Source organism: Lycium ferocissimum, unplaced genomic scaffold (genome assembly GCF_029784015.1).
Source record: "Lycium ferocissimum isolate CSIRO_LF1 unplaced genomic scaffold, AGI_CSIRO_Lferr_CH_V1 ctg10017, whole genome shotgun sequence".
In the NCBI taxonomy this organism is placed as follows: Eukaryota; Viridiplantae; Streptophyta; class Magnoliopsida; order Solanales; family Solanaceae; genus Lycium; species Lycium ferocissimum.
In genome coordinates this window covers 1,358-28,823 of record NW_026713107.1, presented here as the reverse complement: position 1 = coordinate 28,823, position 27,466 = coordinate 1,358, and the positions used below count along the sequence as shown (strand labels likewise).

The window sequence follows — 27,466 nt, the reverse complement described above, 5'->3', positions numbered from 1 at the left end:
TCTCCAACATTCTCTAAACCTCTAGAACCCTCTCCATATCACCCTAACACATATACAAGGAAAGAGTCAAAGATCAAACATCAAGAATTGGTAGAATCAAGGGTGTGGATGCTTCCTAGGGCTGATAGAAGTTGTGGATCTCTTGGGTATTAAAGTTGAGCTTTTCTCAAGTGGAGTATTTCCATCCAAAGACCATTTCTACATAATCAAAGGTGAGTTTTACAGTTTGTTCATGTTGTTGATGGTATTGAGTAGTTAAAGAACTTGAATTCGGAAAAAAATGGAATATGAGCTTAAATATGCAAATAATGGTATGCTGAGTTGAAGGATAGTTTGAGCTATGATTCATGGTGTAATATAAGTATAATCTTGTTACGAATGATGCTAATGATGTTGAGGAAGTATTATGTGAATGATGAACATGATGTTGCATTGTAGTTATGGTTATGGAGGATTTTGAAAGTGAATAATGTCTAACTCGAAGGAATTTACGTATTATGATATTACGAGTGTTGTTATGAAGTTTGGGAGTTGTTTTATTGTATGGGGGAAGTTGTCGAAACAAAGAAAATGCGACCCAATTTTCACTGGCCCTTAGTCGCTTTAGTTTAAGCTTAAGTATACTTCCAATTGTCTGATTTTAGTACGAACCCTTTTGTATGTAGAATTGTGAGCTCGGAAGTAGAGCACTTAGTCGATATCGTTAAGGAGACATAAAGGTATGTAAGGCTACTCCCCTTCTTTCAAAGGCATGACTTCTATACTATAATTTTGTCACGACCCGACTAAGGGCCATGACGGGTACCCGAGGCTAACCACCGAGCACCGATCATATTACTCGTAATCATACTCATCCTGTGATCATTCGTTAATAACCTACTTATAATCATAGGGAAACCATCTTCATTTGAAGCATAATTACTTATATATATACATAAGCCCTTTGGCTGTCAAAATAATACATATATGCATATGGGAAAGATTGTGAGACTATACTACCCACACATGCGTATCTACGAGCCTCTACTAGAGTGCTAGACATATGGACGGGACAGGACCCCGCGTGCCCAATATATATAGATACACAAAATCATAAGCAATGGCACCTCCGGAATAATGGAGTGCTCTCAAGTCTGCTGGTAGCTCCTATAAGTCTGGATCACCTCCCTGTCTACCTGTGGGCATGAATACAGCGTCCAAAGAAAAGGACGTTAGTACGAGCATTGTACTGAGTATGTAAGGCTTAAATAAAATTAGCATAATAAAGAAATCCTGAAACATAAAGTGAAAACATAACCTGCTTAGCCTTTAAGAGTAAATGCATTTTAAACATATCACATACATCAACCTATTACATATATAATCCTCATTTACCTGTGTCCGGGTACCATCATACGCCACCCACTAGTGGTGTCATGTCTAGCCCTCTAGGCACGGTAAAATCACAAGCAGCCCGCATTAGTGATGACATGTCCGGCCATCTAGGCGCGGTAGAATCATATGCAGCCCACATTAGTGGTGACATGTCCGGCCATCTAGGCACGATAGAATCCTTTGCAGCCGGCATTAGCGGTGACATGTCCGGCCGTCTAGGCACGGTAGAATCCTATCATCGCATACATTACATAAACTCATCATAAAACATACATTAGAGTCTCAAGATAATCTAAAACCATATCGGGGTGACGTAAGGTCGAGAACCCCCGATTCTATTATCGGGAAATCATAATCATCGTACCTCACCTTGAAGGAACTAGTATCATAAGGTGGGTCTAGCAATAATAATTAATGTCATATCATAGGCTTTGGAATCTCTATATGATGTTGACTCATATTTCCCGGAATGTAAGAAAGTCATGGAAGAAAAAGGGAATTCATTTCATGAGAATCATGCCTTAGAAGGAAGGGACTAGCCTTACATACCTTAATGATTCGCTTACTCTATCACTTGGATTCTTCTCTTCAATGCTCACGTTTCTACCTTCAAGGAAATTCGTACCAAAATTCGATAATCGAAGACATACTTATGCTTAACTAAAGCTAACGAAAATCGGTTAACATCTTTCTTAATTTTGATAACTTCCTCCACATAATAATAATGATGATAATAATAATTCCCAATATCACAACAACAACCACCATATCTTAATCCGCAATTTCATCAAGCTCGACATTATCAATCCCAACATTCCCTATCACTCCTTTATAACCCTAGCTATGGCACCGTTCGTGTCCATCCTCATACAATGCCTCTACAACATCTTTACCACCATTCAAAGCAAGATTGCACTCATTACATATCAATAACTATGATTCAAGTCAAGTCATGATTTAAAAATATCTTTATTTTCATACTTGCACCTCATGTTCCCTTTTCTCCATAATTCAAGTCTTTTAACCCTTCAATAGTTTAAATAGCATGGAAGAATAATAAAACTTACCTTAATCACTTGGAAGTAAGCCTTGAGTTACTCCACTCCATTTGAATGAAATCCTCCACTTGCATGCCAAAAAAATTCTTGCCCTTCACAAACCCTAATAGGCTTTCTAGTATTTGAATCTCTTAATTCTTGGCTTTGATCTTGGCTTTTTGGTATAGATTGTTATGAAAATGGAGGGAGGATTTTTGGAGGGTTCTAGAGAGATATATAATCTGCCTTTTTGTGGAAAATAATGAAATAAAATGTGGGTTCTTATATTTATAGACAGGGCTGGAAACTTCCAGATCGGCGGGTCGACGAGCGTGGTCGATGGGGTCGACGCTCGTCGACGTGCGCCGTCGATTCTTCGCCTGAGATGTCTGAGTTTTGAACCCTGTTGATGGCTCGTCGACGTGTCGACGGCTCGTCGATGTGGCCGTCGATGCTGACTGGTTTCGTTGTACTTGAACTGATTCGCTTTGCTCCGATTCGATTCGTTTCACATCCAACTCCCGTGTAATGTCAAGGATGCCTACTTATATTCCTGTACACATACAACATAAAATATCTCGTGAGTTAAGCTCTGGTGCAGACTACCGAACCGAGGGTATACACCGTCAATAAGTTAAAATCCACTTGAAAAAACATGGGAGGTGTAACATTCTCCCCCCTTTAAAACATTCGTCCTCGAATGTTAAGTTCTCGGGAATTTATGAAAATTTTGCCAGAATTTCCTCTGTAAGGTGGCACTACCAACCTGTCACAACAGCCCATAACAATGCCTCATAGGGACACAACATCATAGTAATAAAGTTTGGCCACACACGACCTGAAAACATAAGAAAAAGAAGACATGCATACCTCATAATCTTGACGTTTCATCTTGGATTTCTTCCGGGGGCTGAAATAAATGTGGGTGCTTGGCCTTCATATTTTCTTCCGCCTCCCAAGTCATCTCTTCCCGGTTGTTATTTCTCCATAAGACCTTAACTGAGGCTATTTCTTTATTTCTAAGTCTCCGTACTTGCCTATCTAGTATGGCAACGGGTACTTCTTCATAAGCCAACTTTTCTGTCACTTGAACATCATCTACTGGGACGATCCTAGTAGGATCTCCAACACACTTACGAAGCATTGAGACATGAAAAACTGGATGGACTGATTCCAGTTCTGAGGGTAAGTCCAATTCATAAGCTACTTGACCCACCTTGCGGACAACCTTATAAGGTCCAATGTATCGAGGACTCAGCTTCCCTTTCTTACCAAACCTCATCACTCCATTCATTGGTGACACCTTTAAGAATACCCAGTCATCAACTTGAAATTCTAAGTCCCGCCGGCGGTTGTCCAAGTAAGATTTCTGACGACTCTGGGCTGTCAACAATCGATCTTGGATAACCTTGACCTTTTTCATTGCCCGTTTGATCAACTCTGGGCATGTTAATTGTGTTTCCCCGACTTTAAACCACCCGATTCCGGATCTACACTTCCTTCCGTATAGAGCTTCGTACGGAGCCATTTGGATACTGTAATGATAGTTGTTGTTGTATGCAAACTCGATAAGGGGTAAGTGGTCGTCCCAGCTACTACCCAAATCTAGAAAACATGCTCTTAGCATATCTTCCAAGGTCTGAATAGTACGTTCGGCTTGCCCATCAGTTTGCGGGTGAAATGCTGTGCTAAGCTTCACCTGAGTACCCAAACCTTCTTGGAAAGACTTCCAAAACTTAGCTGTAAATTGCGCTCCTCTATCAGTAATAATGGACATCGGAATACCATGGAATCGAACTATTTCTTTAAGGTACAGTCTTGCATAATCTTCTGCTGAGGAAGTAGTTCTGACTGGAAGGAAATGGGCTGATTTTGTGAGTCTGTCCACGATCACCCATATGGAGTCATACCTGCTTCGGGAATGAGGTAACCCTACAATGAAATCTATGTTTATTTCTTCCCATTTACAAGTTGGAATTTCCATTGCTTGCAATAATCCTCCTGGCTTTTGATGCTCGATTTTCACTTATTGACAGTTCAGACATTAAGCTACAAATTCTGCTATGTATTTCTTCATTCCACCCCACCAATACATCAATTTGAAATCATGATACATCCTTGTTGCACTTGGATGAGTAGAATACCGAGAATGATGGGCTTCTTCTAGAATTCGATGACGTAATCCTGCAACTTTCGAAACACATAACCTGCCTCAGTATCGAAGAACTCCATCTATAGAAGTTTCAAATGGATACTTCTCCTTTTCGTGAAATGTCTCTCTATAGTGGCTCAACTGAGGATCTTCATATTGACGCTCTTTTACCTCCATATCCAAGGATGAAACAGTGGGATTATTGACATCAATTCCTGTACTTCCTGAATCAACTAGACGAATTCCAAGATTAGCTAGTTGGTAGAGCTCACTTAATTATTTCTTTCTTCTCCGTGAGGAATTTCACATAGGTCGCCCATCGAGCGGCGGCTAAGCGCACGCCTACTACATTTGCCTTCCCGGGGTGGTATAAAATACTCACATCATAATCTTTCAATAATTCCAACCACCACCTCTGCCGCAGATTTAACTCCTTCTGCTTGAAAATGTATTGGAGACTCTTGTGATCTGTATAGATATCGACATGCACACTATACAAGTAATGCCTCTACATTTTTAATGCATGAATAACTACAGCCAATTCGAGATCATGAGTTGGGTAGTTCTTTTCATGCTTCCACAACTGTCTTGAAGCATAAGCAATAACTTTACCGTGCTGCATTAATATACATCCTACCCCAATGCCAGAAGCATCGCAATATACAACATAACCGTTTGGCCCTTCTGGAAGTGTCAAGACTGGAGCTGAAGTTAGCCTATCTTTCAATTCTTGAAAACGCATTCACAAGCATCATTCCATCGAAATTTAGTCGACTTCGGGTTAGCTTTGTCAATGGGGCTGAAATAGAGGAAAACCCCTGCACAAACCTTCGGTAGTAACCTGCCAATCCCAGAAAACTACGGACCTCTGTGGGAGTTGTAGGCCTTAGCCAAGTCTTCACAGCCTCAATTTTCTGAGTATCCACTCGGATGCCATCATCTGAAATTTCGCATACAATTTTCGAGTTCGAAGAATTCCCGGAACAATACGTAAATGGTCTACATGCTCTGATTCTGGGTGAGAGTACATTAGAATATCATCAATGAACACTATTACGAATAGATCCAAGAGAGGTTTAAATATATTATTCATCAAATTCATAAACACTGCCGGAGCATTAGTTAACCCAAATAACATCACCCGAAATTCATAATGGCCGTATCTCGTTCTGAAGGCTGTCTTGGGAATATCTTCTTCTTTAACTCTAACTTGATGATAACCTGACCTTAGGTCTATTTTGGAAAACCACTTGGCACCTTGTAATTGATCAAACAAATCATCAATCCTTGGGAGAGGATATTTGTTCTTGATCGTTACTTTATTTAACTGCCTGTAGTCAATACACATCCGAAATGAACCATCTTTGTTTCGCACAAATAGGACTGGTGCTCCCCACGGTGATGAACTGGGTCTAATAAACCCCTTCTCAAGCAAATCCTTCAATTGTGCCTTTAGCTCTTTCACTCCGCTGGAGCCATTCGGTAAGGAGGGATAGAAATAGGCTTAGTGTCCGGCAACACATCAATGGCGAAATCAATCTCCCTTTCCGGAGGAAGGCCTGAAAGTTCATTTGGGAATACATCCGGAAACTCATTCACCACCGGGATGGATTGGAGAGTTGGCGACTTTGCTTCGGTGTCCTGAACTCGTACTAGATGATAAATATAGCCTTTAGCTATCATCTTTCTTACCTTAAGGTAGGAAATAAACCTACCCCTTGGGGATGTCAGACATTACCCTTCCATTCGAGCTCGAGTCCTCTCGAAAATTGAAATTGAACCACTTTCATGTGACAATCAACATTAGCATAACATGAGGCCAACCAATCCATGCCCATAATTACATCGAAATCTAGCATGTCCAGCTCAACTAAATCAACTTTAGTGTGACGATCACATATCACAATCACACAATTTTTGTAGACTTGTCTAGCTATCACGGGACTACCAACCGGAGTAGATACTTCAAAAGGTTTAATTGGCTCGGTCTCACCCCAATACGACTGGCAATATACGGAGTGATATAGGACAACGTAGAACCCGGATCAATCAACGCATAAACATCATGTGAGAAAATAATCAATATATCTGTAACCACATCTGGAGAAGACTCAAGATCCTGGCGTCCAGCTAAAGCATAGATACGGGGCTAGGTACCACCTGAACTGGATGCTCCCCTCTGCCTCTACCTCGGCCTACTAGAATCTGGGGAGTCTGCCCTGTCGGGCGGACAGAAGAAGAGCACGCCGCTGATCATGTGGGCTGGACTCCGCCACATCCTGGAGTCTATAAGATGCTAGCTCCACAGACTCAGTTTCGGAGGCGTGAATAATCTTCAATGTTCTTAACATTTCATCTATAAAACCTTGTGGGTCTTCATCCGACTTTGACCCGAAAAACTCCGGAGGATTCAAAGTCATGAAATCACGGGCTCTAGTACTAACTGCCCTGTCACTTGAACCCGAACTCTGCCGCTGTGCTTGGGCGGCAACTAACTGTGTCAAGAGATTGATAGTCTCGGTCATTTGTTGACCCGAAGTAGCTGGGGGAGGAACTGGAGGCATAGGAGCTGGAACCGAAGCCCCTTCTTATTCTTCTATAATAGGCGGAGTGTGAGAGGTATTAGATGGAGCCTCATTATGTGATTCATCCTCTTCTACATTCATTGGCGGCTCCCTTTCTACCAGCCTTTTCATCGTAGTCTTACCCTTCTGGGCAGCTGTAGCTTTTTCCTTTGGCGGCATCTCTAAAGTCATAACACAATATTAGGGAGGAGAAAATCTTATAACATGGCTCTATCGCACGATCTCATAAAAAAAAGAATGATCATTTTTCGTAAATGCCCTGTAGCCTCCTGTTTATTAGTATGGCGCGCAACACACTATAAACAAGACTCTACTAGACACGACTCGTAGACACTTCCTAAGACTGAACAGCTCTGATACCACTTTTGTCAAGACCTGACTAAGGGCCATGACGGGTACCCGGGGCTAACCACCGAGCATCGATCATATTACTCGTAATCATACTCATCCTGTGATCATTCGTTAATAACCTGCTTATAATCATAGGGAAACCATTTTCATTTGAAGCATGATTACTTATATATAAACAAAAGCCCTTTGGCTGTCAAAATAATACATATATGCATATGGAAAAGATAGTGAGACCATACTACCCACACATATGTATCTACGAGCCTCTACTAGAGTGCTAGACATATGGATGGGACAGGACCTCATCATGCCCAATATATATATACACAAAATCATAAGCAATGGCACCTCCGGAACAATGGAGTGCTCTCAAGTCTGCTGGTAACTCCTATGAGTCTGGATCACCTCCCTGTCTACCTGTGGGCATGAACACGCATCTAAAGAAAAGGACGTCGACGAGCATTGTACTGAGTATGTAAGGCTTAAATAAAATGAGCATAATAAAGAAATCCTGAAACATAAAGTGAAAACATAACCTGCTTAGCCTTTAAGAGTAAATGCATTTTAAACATATCACATACATCAACCTATTACGTATATAATCCTCATTTACCCACGTCTGGGTACCATCATACGGCGCCCACTAATGGTGTCATGTCCGGCCGTCTAGGCACGGTAAAATCACAAGCAGCCCGCATTAGCGGTGATATGTCCGGCCATCTAGGCGCGGTAGAATCATATGCAGCCCGCATTAGCGGTGACATGTCCGGCCATCTAGGCACCGTAGAATCATATGCAGCCCGCATTAGCGATGACATGTCCGACCATCTAGGCACGGTAGAATCCTTTGCAACCCGCATTAGCGGTGACATGTCCGGCCATCTAGGCACGGTAGAATCCTATCATCGCATACATTACATAAACTCATCATAAAACATGCATTAGAGTCTCAAGATAATCTAAAACCATATCGGGGTGACGTAAGGTCGAGAACCCCCGATTCTATTATCGGGAAATCATAATCATTGTACCTCACCTTGAATGAACTAGTATCATAAGGTGGGTCTAGCAATAATAATTAATGTCATATCATAGGCTTTGGAATCTTTATATGTTGTTGACTCATATTTCCCAGAATATAAGAAAGTCATAGAAGAAAAAGGGAATTCATTTCATGAGAATCATGCCTTAGAAGGAAGGGACTAGCCTTACATACCTTAATGATTCATTAACTCTATCACTTGGATGCTTCTCTCCAATGCTCACATTTCTACCTTCAAGGAAATTCATACCAAAATTAGATAATCGAAGACATACTTATGCTTAACTAAAGCTAACGAAAATTGGTTAACATCTTTCTTTATTTCGATAACTTCCTCCACATAATAATAATGATGATAATAATAATTCCCAATATCACAACAACAACCACCATATCTTAATCCGCAATTTCATCAAGCTAGACATTATCAATCCCAACATTCCCTATCACTCTTTTATAACCCTAGCTATGGCACCGTCCGTGTCCATCCTCATACAATGCCTCTACAACATCTTTACCACCATTCAAAGCAAGATTACACTCATTACATATCAAGAACTATGATTCAAGTCAAGTCATGATTTAAAAATATCTTTATTTTCATACTTGCACCTCATGTTCCCTTTTCTCCATAATTCAAGTCTTTTAACCCTTCAATAGTTTAAATAGCATCGAAGAATCATAAAACTTACCTTAATCACTTGGAAGTAAGCCTTGAGTTACTCCACTCCATTAGAATGAAAACCTCCACTTGCATGCCAAAGAAATTCTTTCCCTTCACAAACCTTAATAGGCTTCCTAGTATTTGAATCTCTTAGTTCTTGGCTTTGATCTTGGCTTTTTGGTATAGATTGTTATGAAAATGGAGGGAGGGTTTTTGGAGGGTTCTAGAGAGATATAGAATCTTCCTTTTTGTGGAAAATAATGAAATAAAACGTGGATTCTTATATTTATAGACAGGGCTGGAAACTTCCAGATCGGCGGGTCGACGGCTCGTCGACGTGCGCCGTCGATCCTTCGCCTGAGATGTCTGAGATGTCTGAGTTCTGAACCCTGTCGACGGCGCCAGTAGACGGCTCGTCGATGTAGCCGTCGATGCTGACTGGTTTCAGCAGCTGCCTGAACTACTTCGCTTTGCTCCGATTCGATTCGTTTTACGTCCAACTCCCCTGTAATGTCAAGGATGCCTATTTATATTCCTGTACACATACAATGTAAAATATCTTATGAGTAAAGCTCTGGTGCGGACTACCGAACCGAGGGTATACACCGCCAATAAGTCAAAATCTACTTGAAATAACATGGGAGGTGTAACAAATTTCTTTTCTACACTCCCATGACCTTTTTACATCCCAAACGATGAAAGTAAAGATCCTAAAGAGCTTCTTACGAGAGATGTTCTATGATAGTGATGATGATAATTATACTTTCATGAGCCCGACATTTCTATGTTTATGATTTTATTGATGTTATTCCTTGTTGTTGCCTCAACTCATGATACTAGTTCTTTCAAGGCAAGGCATAGAGATGATGATGATTCATAATGTAATTGGAGGTCCTGACCTTACGTTACTCCGATAGCATTACAGCTTTTACTTGAGCTCACATGCAAGCTTGATGTTATGTACATAATGATGATACACCGCGCCTAGTTGGTCGGGCATGACACCACTTCAGTGGGCGGCTTATGGATAATGATAACACTGTGTCTTTATGGCATGGGCATGACACCACTAGTGGGGGGTGTGAGATGATTACCCCGGACGCGGGAGGCCCGGACGGGGGCTAATGAGGTTATTATAGATTATGTATGTATGTATGATATGTTTAAACGGCAAAGGCGAGCATGCATGATTCCGCCTCAAGAGGCACGCAGTTTCAGTTATTCTTTTTATTATGCTTTTCTGTATTTCTTATTATGTTATCATACATGCCTTACATACTCAATACATTGTTTGTACTGACGTCCTTTTCTTTTATGGACGTTGTGTTCATACCCATAGGTAGACAAGGGGATGACCCAGATTCCTAGGAGCCGGATCAGCGTCCATCGGAGCACTTCCCTATTCCGGAGGTGCAGTTTTGGATCTGTTCTTTTGTGTATATACTTGGGTATGGCGGGGTCCTGCCCCGTCTTCATGACCTCAGTGTTTCAGTTAGAGGCTCGTAGATACATATGTATGGGTAATACGTGTTATGTGACCCACATTGTATATTTTGTATATCATTCTTTTGTAGCCGTGAGGGCATATATATATATATATATACATGTGTTACAGAGTAGTTTATAATCATTTCATAGTAAGCCTCATTTTGGAGATTATGGAAGCACAGGTTGGGCAGAATAGTAACAGTATGAATGGTGCTCGGTGGTTAGCTCCGGGTACCCGTCATGGCCCCCTAGTCGGGTCGTGATAGAATCTTTCTTTGTTTCATGCGTTAGTAAGTTGACATATAGATCCTCTATTCACATGGTGCTTATTTCACATACTTCTCTAATGGTCAGGACTTAACATCCCGCGAAGGAGGAAGACTTCTTAGAATCTTCTAGACTAAGTCTTCACTGGTAAAAGTCTTACCAAGAGCTATGAGATTACTGGTAATATTAACAAATCTATTAAACATATCTCTGACTGACTCCTTCTCCTTCATTGCAAATAGTGCGTATTTCCTTATAGGCATATTTAATCTGAGTTGCTTTTCTTGAGATATCTCCTCATGAGTTTGTGCTAGCAAGTCCCAGATTTCCTTAGCGCTGAAGCATCCTGATACTCTGTTGTACTGATCCTTTCATAGGCAGCAGAGTAGAATATTGAACACTCTTGCATTTAGCTCCATTATTGCAACATCCTCAGTCGTGAGCTCCTCTTCAGTTTTTGGCGTTCTTGTTCAACCATGCATAGTCTTCATGGGGATCAGTGGTCCTTCTGATATGACTATCCATATATTGTAGTCCATACCCATTAGATAGGTTTGCATCCTATTCTTTAACAAGAAATAGTGTTCGCTTTTGAACAGTGGAGGCATGTAGCTTGATTCCCCTATGACTTGTTCTGTAGGTTGTGCAGCCTTCATCATGATCGTCTCCCAAGTTGTTACCCTGTTTGAGGAGAACCCGCTCTGATATCACTTGTTAGGTTGCATAACCTACTTCCAATCCTATGCAATCTCCAATTTTCATCTATAGGATTGAACACATTACTTTACCTGTTCTATTCTAGCGTCTTGCAGAATATAAATTGCAGATAAGTAAAGAACACAGTGTTTTTACGTGGAAACCACCCGGCTCATAAGGGCGATAAAAGCTATGACCTGCACCTTTGTAGGATTTACCCCAAACTCCACTACAACGGTGAGCCTCTGCAAATTCAAGTTACAGACTCTGTAACCTAGGAACTAACCTCTAATGCCTATCTCTAATCTCCCTAGACCAGTAAGAAACATTCAAGTCGATCCCTAACTTGAAGTAGAATTTACAACATTTTTGTATCTAACTGATACGCTTCTAATAAAGCGGATAATGATATAACTTGATAGCCCAACCTAATACAAGTTTTCTTGACACAAGAACTGTAAAACATAGCTCTATCCTATAGCTTCTTCAATCTTCTTCTCGTACTAGGGACGCACGCCTAGATTCTTAATATTCTTGATATCTTCGTTGATCGCTCAATATTCTGAAATCTCTCTTTGTGGGTGCGCAAACCTTCTTCTTGGTAAGACTTAGATATATATATATATATATATATATATATATATATATATATATATATATATATAGCATTTAGTGCACAACAGGTCGACAAACACAAAACACTCTTCGAGTAGGCTCATGAGATATATTAGGGTTTAGGTTGAATTGGGATTCTTGCCATTTGCATCGACTTCATTGTCCTTGTAAGTGTCTGAAGAACCTTGTTTAATTATGGCAAGGAATCCTATAAAATTGACAGCCAAGTCTTTACCATATATCTGTAAATCCTAGTTTCTATAGGACTTTCGCTAGAACATGTTCACGAACCTGTTTCATCCACCTGGCTCGTCTGCCTCTATCTGGGATGGAACATCTTCACGAACTTGTTTCATCATCCCCTTCTCGTTCATTCCTTCGACTCTATCTTGAGCCTGCTTTTGTGGTGGATGGTGGAATATGTTGACAGACCTGTTTCATAGCATCATGCTCTTTACTCTGTGTCTTTGTTCTTCACTTGAATTTATTCATTGCTGGAATAAATCATGTCTTCGCCTTGTCTAGCTCTATAATTTTGATCATGTTCTTGCTTTGTGTTGGAATATGTTTGCAAACATGGTTCATGTGCTTTGTCTACAACTCTCTTTATTTAAACTATATACCTCATCATCACTTTTTCTCCTCATGATCTCTTTTCTTCCGATTCATTCATCAACTGCACCGGATGCGTCATTGAAATAGAACATGTTTTTCATGCTTGTCTATTCTTCAATGAACTGCTCTGTGACTGAGTCATCTTCATCTCCTTTGCTCTACAGAGTCATCTTCATCTCCTTTTCTCTGCATCTGTCTCAGTGATAGATCATGTATGTGGATGGTTCATTCTCTCTCTGATCTGATCATTGGACTTGTCTTTGCATTAGCAGACATGTTTGCAATCTGGGTTTACGTGTATGCTATTTTTGGTAGCTTCTTTGCACTGGAACATGTCTATGGACTTGTTCTAACCATCCTGTGCTGCTTACTTTTTCATACATTTTACATTGTTTGGAACCTCTGCTTTATCCCACCCATTGTCTAGCTTTGCTTAATTACCTTGTCAATTATCTCCTGTATCTAGACCTGATTTCTTTTTAATTGTTGGTTCACTTTGTCAATAACCAAAGCTTCACACATGGCTTTATGCCAACAATCCATGTGAAGAAGTCGAACGGAATGTTGTAATTCTTTCTCTTTACGTGGATATTTTATTGGCCAAAAATAATTTGAAGTATCTAAAAACTATCAAGTTGTGACTTTCAAGATCATTTGATATGAAGGACATGGGTGAAGCAGACTATATACTTGGAGTTATGATCCAAAAAAATCCAAATGGTTTTTGAGTTTATCTCAAGAAACGTATATAAAGAAAATTCTGGAATGCTTTCGAATGAATAGTTGCAAACTCATGGATACTTCGTTCTTCGAGATGTAAGACTTTAGGCCTTGAAATGTGTTCAAAGACTAAAAAATAAAGGAAAGACACCTCTTGAGTTCCATATTCAAGTGTTGTCAGGAGTTTGATGTACGCTATGATGTTCACTCTTCTGGACATTTTTTATGTCGTAGGTCGAGTTTGCACGTATCAATCCACTCCTGGAAGAGATCATTGGAAAGTAGTGAAGAGAATCTTTTGATACCTGAAGGGAACTGCAGATTTTTCACTATGCTAAAGTGGATCTGATTTACTCTTGAGAGGTTAAAAAGATGCTGATTAGGCTGGTGATTGGAATGATAGAAAATCAACCTCCGGGACTCAGTGCCTATCAACTTGCATCGAGCGAGCCATAGCATAATACACACTCCATCTCATATACGTAATTTATTTTATTAAATTAATTACATTATTAATTATGTGAGAAATAAAGTAAACTTCGTTAATGTTTAAAGTGCATCAAAGCATAAATTAGATATAAACCAAAATATCATTCGCCTTGCCATATGAATATCTATTAAAATAATATAAATCTTCTATGGAGCCTCTAGACACTGCGAATGAAATGATAAAGTTGTGAAGCTAGCACGCACTAAACAAAAATATACAACTGAAATGTATCCCATGAATCCAATAGCAGTCTCCCCAAAAGAATGAAACTGCATGAACTCAAACCGGTACGCTGACCACCTGGCACCTGATTGTCTGCCAACTTAACACCATTTGAATAAAAGACACATGATTAGTGAAATACCCAGATATGCGTCATAATTAAACCACTCATTGTGGGGCAAGAGTAATGTAAAAAAACATAATAAATGCATAAAAAGAATTAAGACAAATTGGCATACCAGTTTATCAAAGCATTTACTACAAATATTCTAATTATCAAGATAGTGAATAAAATCATGTTGATTGACAAAAACTATATTAAAGCATCAATTATGTCTTAAGTCATTTATAGAACCATTATAGTGTAGCAAGTACAACTTTGCTTAATTCACATTTTCAATTGCATGTCTTAAGATTTTCACAATAGTAGTGATGTATGCATTGGAATGTCATTTGCGATGTCTGAGATGCTCATCCTTGATAGATAGGCTATATGAATGCATCGGGGGTCCAAGAATACCGACCAACCATCACGACGAGTTTGGCACAACGCATTTCACATTTTTATTTTTAAAAATGATGATCATTGACCGAATTTTATTTTGTATGCATCTAGGATTGTTATATCCCGTATTTTGTACATTGGGATAATCCGAGTTAACCATGAAAAGTTAAGGACAAGACTATTCCGGGATACGAGATTGAGATTTTTTACCTTCGATTTTGTTTTAAGGCATAAGTTGCTTACAATTTTATTGGCATGAAATATTAAGGAAATGATGTTAATACTATTGGTATTGTTGTTGATATTATTAGTTACTGAATTGAGAATTCGGGCTAGGCATATAAACAGGGGAGATGCTGCCCGATTTTCGGCAGAATATAGAATGGTTTGGTTTGAAATTTGGAACAAGTGTGAAATAAAAAGAGACTGGCAAATCTTGATAGAGTGTTATATTAAGATACTAACTGAATTGATAAGCAGGGACAAATTATGACGAGTTTATAATTAGAAGAAATAATAGTATGATTGAGACAAGAGTACAGAGGAAAAAGGAATTATGACGGATACGAATGTATGGATAAGACAGTTGTGAGATATTAAGGATAGGATTGACCGAAAAGAGTAAAAGGTTAAGAAGTGTTACACTATAAGATTGATTACGAACAGGATATTATGTGAATATAATAAGGATTGTTATGAAAATAAGCAAAGCCTAGCGAGGATGTGACTAAAAGATATGACGTGATCTATGCGACTAAAGTATAGAGGTGAGCTAATGATCAAAAAAAGGGGGATTTATGAAGTTCTTCTACAGAGAAAGTTCAGAATAGAGATTATGAGATAACGGAAATGATAGCGAGCACAAAAGAAGAAGGGGTTGATTGGAAGAAGGAGATGAAAAGAAAAGCGGGCGAGATAACGGTGCGGTAATAGATGATGACAGTGTAGCCGAGAGCACGAGTAATATCAGTGACGGAACTGTGAAAGACCAAATTATAGAAAGATGAGCAACGAGGTAGAATGAGTGCTAGGAAATGACTGGTATGATAAGAACAAATAGGGATGAACAGAATATGGATTGAAAATGAGAAAGGGATTATGTAGGAGTAGTACTTTCCGAAAGATATAGAGATATTATAGATTTCCTCGTGCGCAGAAAAGAAGGATGGACGTAGACTGGAGAAGTATAGTAAGGGGATACTAAAGGAAGCACCCAAGATAGACATAATTAAATGAGTACGAATATGGAACGAAAGGAGAATACATAGTTATGAATTTAAAGGTGTAATGCGACGACATGGCGACAAGATAAGACTAATATTGAGACGAACTTGGTGTGCTTTTGAGTGAGTTAGAAGCCTGTGTTGGGTACACAGTAAGGGTAAAAAGGCATGAAGCATAGAGGGGTACTGCGTGCACACGACTTCACCCCGAAAATAATGGAATCTTTAAGCGACAAGGACGGTAGGCTTAAGGAACAGATGGTGCGACCTAATTTCATCAAAAGAAGCAAATGGTATCGGTTGAGATAAAGATACTATTTCAAGAGAACTTTGGACACTTATCGTTGGAATATAAGTGCCACCTAACTGAGAATTTGGGATGACTACAAGTATTAAACAATTATTGATTGGAGTAAGAGACCCTTTCTAATTCGGAGGGAGATGTGTTATGAGAACGTTTTAAAATCTATTAAGACTTCAATTTACTCCAGATTAGGTGATGAAGGTCATGAGGTGAGGTGCACGCGATCATACTAGCATTAGAGCGTCGCATTTCATCAGAGTCCCAAAGTTAAGCGTGCTGGAGTGGGAGAAATTTCAGGATGGGTGACCCCCTGGGAAGAGTACTAAAAGTCCTGTAGAGTCGGCCACAGGAGAGACCAACGGGAAGCTAAGATAGCCTACGAGAAATCAAAGTATACAGAGTGGGTAGAAACCTTAAGAGGTTACATAGGACGAGGCAGACTGAACCAGTAAAAAAGAAAGAAGGTGCATTACAGCTTTATAAGCAGGGTAAGTTGAATAGTGTTTGGAGATATGTTGTAAACAAGATGGTAGCAATTATGTATACGTGTGTATATGATATCCCGTACATGGCTATATTGAATTCCAGCAATCGACGTTGTGACATATTTGAAGACATTAATCGGACAGGGTAATGAAGTTCAAGTGAAAGAAAATAAAATGACACAGATGTTATAAGGCAAGCTGATGCCGTTTTCACTACGGGTTGAGCTCGGAAAGTTCTAAGATAATGATATTTGGAAAAGAAAGGAAGTGAGTAGATGGTAGGTAAAGTGACCAAAATGTCGGAAAAAGCGAAAAAGTAAGAAACGTGAGGAAGTAAAGCCTCCAAGAGAGACGACGGGCAAAGCACAGCACTATTTGGATAAAAATTTGAGGGTAGGTGTATGAGAGGGATAGAGTGTGGTAGTATGGAACAAAAGAGGAATGAGAAGTAAAGGAAAGAATGATTAGGCCATGCAACGATGCTAAGAGATTTCGAGCTCTCGAAAGATAAGTGCGAAGACGGTGGATATACGAAAATTATTGGTGTATTAGGACCTCCTTAATAAAGGGGGGAAGACAATATGGGACTTGAAAGAGATCATGGCGTTCTCATGCCCCAGAAGGGGAAATTCATTAGCTTGGAGCCAGAGTTCGAAACGACCGCCAATACAAGGAAATCGAAGACACGTATACTTGTGTCATGAGAGAATCGTAAGGGAGTAAGAATTCCCGTAGCCCGATACTTTTGGGTTGTACTGTAGGATTTGAGGAATAAAGGTTAAAGAAACAGTTATGGCAGAAAGCTAAAGGAAAAGTTGCGGCAAGAGTCCAAGGATTTAGTTTGAACTCGAATTATGAGTTGCCGTAAGTGTAGCTGCACTGGAAAGGATAGCAAAGGGGTGCAGAACCATTCCGTATATACATACTTGGGATCGATGGAAGTAGTCCTGGGAAGAAACTAGGAGGAATAGTAAGAGACATAACCATTATACTCACGTTGACAGTATTATATTTCGTATTTTCGTACGTCGGATTATTCGCAAGCTGAGGTGGGGCCCACACATTGAGATTTTTTGGGACATACGACAATTTATATGAATCACATATGTGAAGCTAAACATAACTCAAGAAGGACCCTTGAGCCAAATCAAAGTGGAAGTCCTCCAAACAAATATTTTTAAGTAACGTTTTCGGGTGATCTAACTTCGAGGGGCAGAAACGGTATTATAAGTTTGGAATTTTGAAAAATACCAAAGATAGAAATTGTAGATAATTGAATTATCTTTCCAACCATAGGTTGTGGGCCCACAGGTGACATCGAGATAAGGAGATATAGACATTTTAAGGCGGAAAGGTCAGTGGGCTAGGCCCAATCGGGTTAGGCCCATGACCCATACCTATTTAAGTGAAATTTCAGACCTCTCCTCTAATTTTTCAGACCAAGAACACCAGAAAATTCTGGAAAGAGAGAGAGAAGAGCTTTGGAGAGAAGAAAAACCAATTTTGACCAAAATCTGAGCCCCGAATTCCGAAGCCCATGAAGAGAAAAGTGTTGTACGCTGCGTTGTCTTCAATTTGAGCTAAAAATCAACCAAGGAGAAGAGTGATAACGTGGGGGCTGCATTCTTAAGGTATGAATACGGTTCCTTTTCATTGTTAACGAGTTTATTTAGAATTTTAACGGATTAGCACGGAGGGAATAACTCTGATAAATTCGTTTGTTGGTGTTGTGAATTATGGAAGGAGATTTGAAGAGAATTTTGGATGAAAATAAATGTATTTAACTTGTAAAATGTGAAGGCTGTTGTTATTGATGTTGTTCATATGAATTTCGACTCCTTTACAGAAATACAATTATTAAATAGTTATATCGCAAATTTGGTTGGTTGAGAAATTTAGAAAACAGTGTGCGGGCTGTTTTATGGCATAAGTCGGTATTGGAAAGTTATTAATTTTTCATGAAATAGCCATGTTGGCCGTGTGAGGTGGTGTGGGCCATGGTACACATGGATGAATTGTGTATGCATATATTAGATGAGGAGCAAGACAAAATCATCATCTTTTTAACTCTAGAAATATGAAGAAACATGGAAAAAAAAAGGAAGCATATTCGGCCAAGGGCTGGCCGAATGGATGCCAAGAAAAATTGAAGAAAAAAATATTTTCTTCTAGTATTCCAACCAATTGGAAGGTCCTTATTAACGTGCTTAAAAATTGACAATCATGTTGGTGCTTCATAATTTAAACTCACGTTGACAGAAGTGGTATCAGAGCAGTTCGTCCAAGGGATTATCTACAGACCGTGTACGCGCAGTCCTGTTTATCTTTGTGAAGCCGGCCACATTTATAAACGGGGAGGCTGCGGGGCATTTAGGAATCAGTGACCCTTTTTCTGTCTTAGATCGTGCGATAGAGCCAAGTCATAGGAAATGAAATTCCTCGTACTAACTTTTGATTTCAGCGGAAGGTCGGCATCGACAAAAGAAAGTGATTGACGATAGGTATGTATGTGTTTGTGACAATTTTGGGGCGACGAATTACTTTTCTGTATGTATAAGATCTGGTTATGCCAGCTATGATCTGATGTCTGACTTTTGTATATGTATAATCTGTTTGTACGCTGATTATGGTTAACAGGTGCGTATGGGTGCCCAGCTCGGGCACTAGTCACGGCCTACTGGGTTGGGTCGTGACAAGGATGCAAGACGTTCAAATGTGTACTCTCGATTGGATAGGCAACACTCAACAATTTCACAAGTATGATTCTATTTTATGATTCTTTGTGATCTCTTTGCCGAATTCAATCTCTTTAAGTCTAAGAGTTGTAAGTGTTGCAAACTATGTCAAGAGTTTTATATTATAAACAAGTGTATAACACACTTTACTTGTAAAAAAGTATCACACACTTTATTAATTCAACCTTTTATAATTATGTTAAACAATATCAATTAAATTATGGAGCAAACCATGTAAGTTTATTGTACTGTTTCAGATTGACTCGATACTAAAACTAGCGTAAAATTGTGATATAGTCCTCAAATGATTCAACTACAGTTTAATGTCAGATTATATTTTCAGCTCAGAGTTTCTGTTATATCCCGCCTTTTTGCATAATCGGAAAATTCGAAATAATTGTGGTTTATGAGAAAGGAGGCCATGTTTGAATTTTTCTTAGTATGTGTACGTTGGTTGGAGGTTGAATGTGGAAACACTGGAGAAGGCCTAAGGGCAAAATTGGAATTTTGGAAATTTATTTCGGGAATTGCAAAATATGATTCTTAAGGAATTGGGCTAAAAAAAAAAATGAAATTAAGGCCCAAAGAGAAGGGGTGGCCGGCCACTACAAAGGCCCAAACCCAAGTTTAATTAATTTTGCATGTGCCTATTAATTATAAAAATGATCCTTAGCCTTAGAAGTTTCAAGAAAGCAAAGGAAAAATCAAGAAAAATTGAGAGGAGAAAGAACAAGAGAGAAAACGGCCAAGGAGAAAAGAAAAAGAAGAAGAAGAAAAAATTCTTGGAGCCAAATCCTTGGGTTCAAATTTATTTCTTGTGGGATTATTACTAAGTGCAAGATTATCTACAACTTGGTATAAATATCTTGGCAAGAAAGAGCTTCTTTTGGCAAGTGGAAGAAATTGGAAAGGTAAGAATTTCATGTTTTTATTATGGTATGGAAGGATATATATATATGTTATGATATGTGAAATTGAATGAAAATCATGGAAGGGTGATTGTTAGTGTGTAAGCCGTGTGGTGTGTTGTGTAGGGACCGTGTGTGTGTGCATGTTGCATGGTTGTGATTAGTTGAATTTGGTGTTGTGTTTTAGTTGTGGTTATGATGGAAATTCATGTTGAAAATGAAAGTTGAATGAGTTAGGGTGAAGTTAGGAATATGGAAGTTGGCCGTGAGTCATGGAAAATGGAAATGAAAATGAATTGTTTTTGTTTGTCATGTTAGTTGTGTCGTTAAGGCCTTGTGAAGTAGATGGAAGAATTGGTTGTTAAGTGGTTGTCGGAAAGTATGCGAGTTTATATAGTTTATGTAAACATGAAATGGAAGTGGTAAGATGCAAATTACGATAGTTGTTAATGGAATTGAAAAATAAAAATATGTTATGGAAGTTCATGTTGGAAGTTGGAAGTTTTGAACGAAATATGATTTCGGTGGAATTTTTGTATAATTTGTGGAATAATGCGAAATGCTCCCGAATTGTATTTGAATTGTCTTGAATGAGTAAATGAGTATGAAAACATTGATATTAGTTTGAAAATGTGAAGTTAGTTTGGAAGTTGTTGCTTTATGAAGAAAGAAGACTAATTATGTTAGTAAGCAATTCTAGTCGATGATTGTTGTTGTTGGTGTTGTTGTTGGCTTGTTGTTGGTTATTCTGAGCCGAGTTAAATTCTCGGGGCATCATATTTATAGGGGAGGTGCTGCCGAAATTTCGGTAGCTAAGTATAAACCCAAGAGTGAAATGTTAACTCTCATGAATAGTAACTGGTATAGGTGACCATTTGCAGATTTTTGACGAAACGAGATTGGAGTTTTAGCAAGCGTAAAGGGCAAGGAAGGTATGTAAAGTCTTCCCCTTCATTCTTTGGCATGTTTTAAACGTACTAGGCTCGAACGCGAGCCTCAGATACGACTCTGTCTCTTGAAACCCGAGATTGAAATTGACCTCATTTCCTTTAGCGTAATTGAACTAGTTTCTTTACAAATTGTCGTCAAAATGATTTATATGTACGAAACCTTCCCAAATAGACTCGGCTTATCCCAAAGTTCTCATGAATAATCCCATAAGGTTTGTGATCCATAATTTGAGTTCACCACCTCGATTCACCCGAGGTGGGCCCACAGAATCCGAGACCTCTCACTATGATTTTAATTGACTTATTTCTATACAATGCTCAAAGAAATCTTTTGATTATTGTACTGTTGTCGAATGATAAATATGACAAGTCTGTAACATATTTTGACACGTGTTATGATCCTAGAAACATGACTCGATGTAAGTAATCGTGCCATCCCCAAAAAGGGCCTACATATATACTATGATCGTTGTCCGATTTCTTTGTAGTGATGTGTTATTTGAATTGTTCCATTTGTTAAAGAACGATCATTCTGAATATTCCGTGAGCCCAATGATACATTTGCTTCGTACGAACAATCTCAAAATTCTGTTTGACATAATCCGTCACAACATCCGAAAGGTACGAATTATGATTTATGGTTGATTTGTCTATTAAGTCTGGACTTATATGCATATGTCTCTGCATTACTCTGTTCGTGCAAGTTATGATATGTCTTTTCATTGAGCCCGGGCCGGGACATGTTCTCGTGCGCACTTCTTTGCATTATTCACCGAGTCCCTCGTACTTGCGGGCCGGGACACGTTTTCTGTATATGATTATGAAATGATGACACGGGGATGGTGGCCAGGACGGCACATGATTATTATTCACCGAGACCCGCAGTAGAGGGCCGGGACACGTTATGTATACATGACATATGATTTTGACAGATATGATTCCATATTACCGAGTCCCTTAACAAGGGCCGGGACACGTCATCTGCACACATGATATATGATTTTGTTATGCATGACTTCACTTACCGAGTCCCTTATCAGAGGGCCGGGACACGATACATGTTTGCATGACATTATATGATCTGATATGCATTATGTTTTCTGAGGTCTCGGACAAGGTATTACCTTTTGTATTTCAGATCTTAACCACAGCTCCGTCTGTTATGTTTCTGTACTCCTGTCTTTGATTATGGTTATACTTGTTACTTTTCCGCTTTACATACTCGGTACATTTTCCGTACTGACCCCCTGTTCCTCGGGGGCTGCGCTACATGCCCGCAGGTACAGACGCACCACGTGACACGCCGCCAGCGTAGGATATCTGTTCCACGGTTTGAAGTCGCTCCCCTTGATCCGGAGCTTGTACTTTTGGTATATACTTCTGCTGTCATACATTCTGTACATGTGTTTATTTGGGTACGGCGGGGCCCTGTCCCGTCTTCTGATTCTGTTATGTATGTTAGAGGCCTGTAGACATGTCTGTGGGTGTGGCGATATCTGTACAGCTATATGCATGTATTGTATGTTTGGGCGGTTTATTCACCGCGGCAGCCTTGTCGGCTCGCCTATATATGTATATATGGATATGTTGGCCCGGTGTGGCCTTTGTTGGTATCTTCTGTGCACAGGTAAATTTTGGTTAGTAAGAAAAACAGAGGAAACTCTGCCCAAATTTTTCCAGATACTTGAGTTACTACTTTGGACTTTTGGTACGTACGGGTGCCCAGATCGGGCACTAGTCACGGCCTACGGGGGGTCGGGTCGTGACAGTTTCAAAGTTGCAACTTTTTAAAATATTGATAAGAGGAACAAAAAATAAGAGAAAATACATGTATGAATGTATATGCTTAAAAATGTTTCGGTTCAACGTAATTAATTTGATCAGTTAAAATAATTAATCTACACATAAGATTACAGCTGGTAAAATTTAAGATGAAAATCAAAGTTTTTCAAATTATTTCGCGGAATCAATCTGCACTCTTGAACTTTTTCCATTGTGGATGCGTGCGCTTGTCTGGTATAGGAGAATTAATTTTACACAAAGTATTTTTCCTGTGAAAAGTCATTTTTTTATGTTTAGTTACCAATTAAAAAAAAATCATTTTCAATTCGATGGGGGAAGATACTACCCTCAGTTATTGGAGGAAGTCATTTTCCTTAAAACTATCTTAAAATTTAGTTTCATATTACTTGCCCTAAACATTGAATTTTCAATAATTTTTTTTTGTCAAAAACACTCTTCAATTTGCTAATAATATTATTAATTTGTAATATATATGTCACCAACAAAATTATTTTGCTTCACTGTTACGATAGAACACAAAAAAATACTCTGTAACAGAATATTCAACATTTTTCATAAAAACAACTTTCATCGTACCAAACATGTACTGGTTCCTTGTAAGCAGTGCAGTTGAAACACAGCTTGTTGGCGCGTTGAAAAGAGAACTGCAATAGCAATACTACCGAGACACCATCACTTTCGTCAAAAAATCTGTACAAGATGCATTCATAGCTAAATAGACAAAGAGAATGTGCATTTGGTACCTCTACATTAGATACATTTTTCTAAAGATAAGCATCTCTTGGCCCCAAGGGAAACCAAAACATTCTAAAACCATCCCCCATAAATAGCAGAATGTTCTTCCTACATCATTTGTTGAAAAGCTGCTAACAATCCTATGTGAGCTTTCACTTTCCTTTCCGGATGGCAGCAACTCTATGGCAATTGTCACTCTCCAGAGATTCTTCAACAACAGTCTGCTCCTGGAGAACCAGACCCCGTTTGAGAGGTTGATGCTGGTTGAGAATTGGTTGGTAATGTCAGCTTCCGTTCTGTGTGGCATTAATTTTTCTCCAAAGATGAACTGACCCCAACATAAGCTGAATATGATGTAACAAATTCAGAGTGCCACATCACATATCATGCGACTGAAAAGTTCAAAACTAAATATCAAGACTGTACTATTCATATCCTTGTACACAAGACAGCTGCTTTGGGAAGCCGCAATATTGTTATTCATCGCGCATAGATATGATGAAGACGATACATCAATACTGATTACACTGAACAATTAATTTTTGAACCTGTCACTCATACACCTATTTTGTAATATTATGCCAATGTAAGTATGTCATCAATAAACTTCTTGACAATAGATAGAAAGCCATAACAATATTTGGTCCTCAGTGAGTTGTGCAGGATACAAATGTTTAGTAGAAGATAGTATGCCACCTACTGGTAATAACAAGATAATATCATTGAGAAGGCATTAAACACCCATACTAAGTCATCCATAGTATTTAAGATTTGAGAGATTATGTAGATACCTTCCAATCCTGGAAGTCAAATCTAAAGACAAAGTGGATGTAAGAAACCTCCCCAAAAAGGACTGCATTGGCAGCAGGACCATTCCTCTGTGCTACAGTAAACTTAATACTCTGGTCAGGAAATGAGCAGAGATATAAGAAATGAATTTGAGAAATAACTGGTCATAATAAACTTACAAACTAGATGACAGCCTTTGTCATTAACAGTAATATCAGCTCGCCCATCTTTAATAAGAAATGATAGGACAAATAAATTTTCAAATGTTTGCGCAAAGCACTTTCTGTTTAGTATTAATTTTTCAAGCCTGACACTCTTGTGCTTCCTTAGAATGTGAAACATTGTAGCCATATTCTTGTCAGTGTCAGTCTTCTCCTCATCAACAGTTTCTTCAAGCTGAAAGATATCACAACAAAATCAAAATGCAATGAACATCAGAATTAAAACTAACAATCAAACATTTTTGTTAGCTGTTAGTGGGTTTAGAAGACTGAAGAAGGTAAAGTGCGATAATGTGCATGGGAAAAAAGAGAGGAGATAAGACTGTAAATGAAGAAACAATCTAACTACTAGATGGACTATTCTTGTAAACTGAGACAAATAATTTGAGCATTCAACAAGTATTCCTCGACTTAAAGGTTTCAAATACTAAAAAAGAACCTTGTTGGAGACTATATTACATTGTACGTTCTAGCTTGAAGTATATACCATCTTCTAATCAAGGCACCTAAGGTGAGTGCAATTTCCTGAAGCTAAGGTTTGCATTCTATATGGGAGTGTGCAGAGGGACATGTAAATTATACCTCCTCAGGGTGTTCGTTTTCTGTTGGCCGCACACGCTTTCTGTGAACCACAGGCTTGCGTTGCTTCACTTTAGTAGTCATCGGCCCAATCCTGTAAGAAGTTCAACATTCACATATGTTTAGTTATGCATATTGGTAGGAAAAAAGGGAGAGAGGATTCAACACCTACATTGTACAGCATCCAGGTTGACTCCGGAAAACATGAGAGACTACAGAGCCAATGCGCTTCCAGTGGATACAGTTACTATCCTCTCCTGTTCTACTGCTAGATCCACCTTCTTGACCAAAGTCCCTTACTAGGGAACTAACAAAATCTGAAAGGGTCACTCCTTCATTACCATTGGCCTTAACCGAGGTCATCAACGTGTTTGTGATGTCCAACAAGGCTTCTGCATCCACAACCTGTTCCCTAAGTTTTTGTACTGCAAATCAACTAGTGAAAATGCACATTAAGTGAAGCCAGAACATCCGATCAATCAATATTCTAAATATAACATCTTGTTATGCCCCTGTAAATGTTGAAAGAATTAGCTAGACTCTTTTGATCGTTGCAAACCAAATTGTAAATACAATCAAAATTTTAGACAGTAAACTATTATCAACCTAGAACCATTCAGACACGGGGTTTGAAGGAAATTAGTCAAAAGTTCCATATGAGCTGCTTGCAAAAAATAAGAAAACACATTTTACAAACAATCATCTTTACCTCAGAATATATGAAGATTTGTGAAGCAGAGTAATTCAATTTGCTATCATACTCAGATAGGAAAAAATGAAAAATACATGAAAGTGAAAATTGGGGGAAAGGGAAGTACAAGTTGAGCTCTGTAACCACTTGAAATAAATTTTAATTATTTGCATATAATTACATTTTTTATGAGATAAAAGTGCCACAGATACAATACTAGATTTTATTTGATGAAACACCATCAAGACTTGAATCGCGAAAATTTCAACACAAAATAAGAATAAAAAACCAAATGAGAATTAAAGAATTGTAAACTAGATCACAGGAGGATACATGATACTTTTCCATGGATAATACTTCATCCGAAAACACCACGACTTCTAGAAACTAGATTACTGCAAATGTTTGGAGTTCTTCACTAGTAAACAACACCTGGGCAGACATGACCAAGACATTGGCTGAACTCTCCAAAAACAGAGAGGACAATATATTAGGTAGGAAGGAACACCCGATCGACAAGTGACAATAGGACATAAGCATGCATACTCTGCATTTCTTGACACCCTAACTTTTTTACTAGAGATAAGCCAAAAAGTAGGACTTTGAACCAGTACCATACTGATGTAGTCTTTCGACTTCCTCGATTATCGACTTGAATTTATCTGAATCAAAATTTTGATATATCATCTCTATCATATGCAACGAATACAACTCTAATATTTCAAAGACAACATTAAACCAACTGCAACCCATTATAGCACAGAGGGGAAATCAGCAACAATAGCCTCCTAAGAATATAAACATCAATTTCTTACAATTAGTAAAAAAAGCTTAAAAGAGCAGAGAGAAAACCAACCCTTTGCTAAGTACATAACGAGAGCTTCAATGGAAACTAGGAACCATTAAACAACACATATAAATTGGTCTCTCCCAATTATTTTAGACAATTTTTATTGTAAGGTAAGATTATTATTAGAAAACAGTATCAGGTACACAAAATTACTATTTGAACAACTTTTTCTTTGACTATAATTCTTTTATTTTATACAACATACCCAGCGACATCCCACAAAGTGGGTTCTAGAGAGGATAGAGTGTACGCCGACCATACTCCTACCTTGGGAGGTCTAGGTTGTTTCCGATAGACCCTCGCACAAGGAAAAACAATTCAAAGTAGTGTAAAAAGCCATGGCAAAATACGGAGTATTAAAAGCATGATA

At 38.8% G+C, this 27,466-nt stretch overlaps 1 pseudogene; it reads right to left on the bottom strand.

The window, feature by feature from the left end:
- Positions 1-24,106: 24,106 nt before the first annotated feature.
- LOC132041372 (non-structural maintenance of chromosomes element 4 homolog A-like) lies at positions 24,107-26,999 on the bottom strand (annotated as a pseudogene).
- Positions 27,000-27,466: the final 467 nt, after the last annotated feature.